The sequence below is a fragment of the Pinus tabuliformis genome, chromosome 1_2 (assembly GCF_031772625.1).
Source record: "Pinus tabuliformis cultivar Carrire ecotype Pingquan chromosome 1_2, CPIR1, whole genome shotgun sequence".
In the NCBI taxonomy this organism is placed as follows: domain Eukaryota; kingdom Viridiplantae; phylum Streptophyta; class Pinopsida; order Pinales; family Pinaceae; genus Pinus; species Pinus tabuliformis.
In genome coordinates this window covers 1,136,811,541-1,136,815,758 of record NC_142298.1, presented here as the reverse complement: position 1 = coordinate 1,136,815,758, position 4,218 = coordinate 1,136,811,541, and positions in this window count along the sequence as shown.

Here is a 4,218-nt window from a genome sequence, read left to right as displayed (position 1 = left end):
GGGTCACTAGAAAACAGGATCATCAAAATATGCCGATTCCTGCTCAGAATATGGCCCATAAGTCTCAGTCTTTAGAACCTTCTTCAGAGCCGGATCTCTGCTGCTCCTATAGAGACTCTCAAGACCGTTTAGATTCAATCATCTCGCCCCCTTTATGCTCTCAAATTCCTGAACCTCGAGAGGATATTCCGGTTCCTTCTCCCCCTGATATGAATCAAAAGGATTTCGTCGTAGGTACTCTTCCCATTCAGATTTCATCCTCCTCTCCGTCTCCAGTCAAACATTGTCATGCTGAATCGAAGGGCAAGGAACCTATCCAGACTCAAGAATATGACCCTCGTCATAGTCCTTCCCCGGGCAATGTTTCCTCTGATTCTCTGGTTAATAATTTTGATAGTGATATCGACTGTCTCCTCAATAGGACCTCGCTGGAACTTGAGCCACTCACCATTCACAAACCATCCAGCCCGCCCCATCCTTTCATTAGTCCACAATCCGCAAAAAATATTACTGTCAGGAAGAAAACAAAGGGGGGTAGTCGTCATTTTAGAGGGAGAACTGTAGCTTCTGAGCATGATGTGAGAAATTTTTCCTTAGTGGAAGTCCCTGTTCTGGATTCACCTGAGTTTCGGCCCCTTAGAGCATGCGAGGCTGGTGAGTCATCAAAATGACATTCCTTGTCTCTATGAACATCAGGGGATTGGGCGCAGCCCCCAAATTCAATGCGCTAAAGGATGTTTTCTACATGGCCCATCCAAAGATCATATTCATACAGGAGACCATGCATCCCAGCTTTGCATCCATAGCTTACTTTAGGAAAATGTTTCCCACGTGGCATATGGTGGCAACTGAAGCAAATGGTCAGTCGGGTGGTCTAGTGGTTCTATGGGATCCAGCCTGGATTATGGCAAAAGCCTACAAATGCTGTGCTGGGATTTTAATCCATGCATCAATCAGGGGTCAATCTTTTTCTCTCAACTTGCTGAATATCTATGCTCCATATAAAAACAAACTTCCCTTTTGGGAAAGGCTTTTTGAATCACACATTCTTGAGGTTGAATCGTTGCTATTAGCTGGCGATTTTAACTTGACTCTTAGTTCTGATGAATGCTGGGGGAATTGCAGGAAAATTGATTCTCTGGCTGAGAGAATAAAGAAGGAATTACTCTACAGGGACTTGGCGGACATTGCTCCTGACAGAATGATGCCCACATGGGACAACTGCAGGACTGGGCAGGCATACATAGCCAAGAGAATTGACAGAGTCATTATACATGCTAGTATTATTGGAAATCTAGGTATGCCTGTATTATCAATCGGGAATGATCATTCATCTGATCACAGGCCTATCCTCCTTACCTGGCACGGGAACATAAACAGAGCCGGATACCCTTTTAAATTCAATAGAATACACTTGGAGGACCAGTCTTTTAATGAAGTCATATCAGGGAATTGGAAAAGCATACAAGAGTCCGAAATGGCTCCTTTCATGCCATTCCGCGAAAAGTTAAACAGATTGAAGGCAGTTTCGAAAGAGTGGCAAAAAAATAAAAAGAAAATGGATAAAGAGGAATTAAACTGCATTCGCAAGGAACTGGACTCCCTCTGTGAGTTGTCAGACCCCAATTACCTTTCCTTTGATATGAAGAACATGATTAGAAAGCTGGAAAAAAGGAAAAATATGATCCTTCTAAAAGAGGAGGAATCATGGCGTCTCAAGAGCAGAGCCATCTAGCTAAAAGCAGGAGACAGAAATACTAAGTTCTTCCACAAATTCGCAAGCGCAAGAAGGGAAAAAAATTCTATCTGGAGCATAAAAGATGATCAGGGAAATATACTCATATCTCAGCATCAGATCACGTCGGAGGCAGTGCGGTATTTTCAAAATCAATACAGGAGAAGGGAGGTTATCTTCCAAGACGCCCTTTGGGGTGTAGAGCTGGTGCCTGAAATGTTTAATGATGCTGCAAATGAAGACTTCATAAAGCCTATCTCTGAAGATGAACTTCTAAAGGCCATTAAATCCTTCAAAAAGGATAAAAGCCCGGGGCCTGATGGTTGGCCAATAGAATTTTTCCTTCATTTCTTTGACCTCTTCAAATCGGATCTGCTGCGCATGGTTGATGCTTCCCGGATGGCTGGAAACATTCACTCGGAAACCACCTCAACCTTCATCGCGCTTATTCCAAAGAAGCATAGGACTGAATCCTTTCTGGATTTTCGGCCAATCTGTTAAACACACATGGGCAGCTAGAGAAAAATGAAAGATAAAACATGACAATACATTTTTTATTAACATGAGATATACATTTATAGTACAATATGTGACTCTTGGGTTTCAGATCTCAAGGTCTCTTGGACTCCTTTTGTCCATTCGGCTTCCACACTAACCCATTGAGGATTAGGTGTCCAACATTCCCCCCTTAATCCGAAGGGTTATGTATGAGTCCAAGAAAAGAGCTGTAATACAAAATGTGCAAAAAATGCATGGCAACACAAGGTTGAATGTGCTCTCTAAAATGTTGGTATAAAGAGCGGTGGTTTAAGGATGACCACCAACACTAGAACGCTTAGTGCAGTTCTCGGAACTCTTCCAAAATAGGCAAGAAGCTGAAGTCTTCTGCTAGAGGAAGTGCTCTTATTGATTTGAAGAGGGAAACCTTCAACCATGAAAGGGAGGTCTCACCCCGCATAAAAGGGAGAACTTCAACCTGAAAAGGGAAGTCTCAACTTGTGATGGTTTAAGGATGACCAACAACTCTGGAATGCTTAATGCAATTCCTGGAACTCTTCCAAAACTGGCAAGAAGCTGGAGTCTTCTGTTAGAGGAAGTGTCCCTAATTGTGTTCTTGGAATTCTTCCAAAACTGGCAAGAAGCTGAAGTCTTCTGCTAGAGGAAGTGTCCCAGATTGCCAACTAAAGGCATGTTCACGGGCATCTTTGTCTCTGGCTACAACTCTGAAACTGGTGTGGCAGGTTGTGGCTCAGGCTCGCTTGATGTGGCTTTGAAGCTTGTAGATGACCATCATTTCCCCCCCTGTCAGATACAAGGTGAGATGATGGAGAAAACTCAACTGCAAGATTGTTCAATACTCTAGAACAAGTTCTGACATGTGTTTGGAATATCTTCTTGGCTGTTGATGCCCATTGCCAAGAAGTGATCCATCCAAGATGAATCTTTGTTCTTGCAGGACGTTTGTTTCTGAAGCATCTGTGTGAAGAATGGCTGGTTTTATGACAGTGCTTACATGGATGAAGATCAAAACAGTGATCTTTCAAATGGCCAACTCGGTCACAGTGTTGGCATTTCACGATGTGTTTTTGTTGTTGTTGTTGCTGCTGTGGAAGAAGGGCAAAGTCCGGAACAGCTGAAGCTGAACTGTCATGAATGAATCCAACACTCTGAAACTGAATGGGCTTGGCATAGTCTGGAATATGAAAAGACAAGTCCTTGTCATATCCAAGACCAGTTTTGTGCTTGTTGTGAACAAGCTGTTCCCAAAGTCTGATGATGGGCTTGAGAAGTGCTGACTGAGTTTTTGCATCTGCATGTACAACTGTTACTTTCTGCTGATGGGTAATTGTTTCAATGTTCTAAACAAAAACAGGTACAGAATGATGTCTATTTTGATGTAGCTCTTCTTGCTGTAGTTGTGATTCAATCTGCAAAAAATCAATCTTTTCCTGTGCATTTTGTAGACATGTCTGAATTTCTGAGAGAGATCCTATGCTGATTTGTAATGTGTCACCAACAGTAGATTGTATAAGAGTTTTCATGAACTCTAATACTTCACTGATTCTGGCCATTTTTCTTCAATGTCAGATTTACACCTTAAAAACTGATCACAATTATTACTTTATGCAGAAAGTAATAGTACATATCAATATCTTGTATAAATGTGCAGCGAATGAATCAGAGAATCAATATATGTAGACAGAAACTATAATGGGTTTTAAATACAATGCCACAATTGGGGCAATAGCAACTGCAAACTTGCTTGGATCCTTCAAGTACTCCTTCACTTTCAAATCAGAAATGATGACTATCAAAACTTCAATAATTATAACACCATGTCATGGGCAGGACTTGAATATTCATATGCTTTGACTGGGGTACAAATTAATATTCTCTGATCTTACCACTTTCTAGCAATGAAGAGAAGCAATGAGAGTAAATTCCAGCAAGGACTTTCAGACCCAGAATGCTGCTCCAACAAC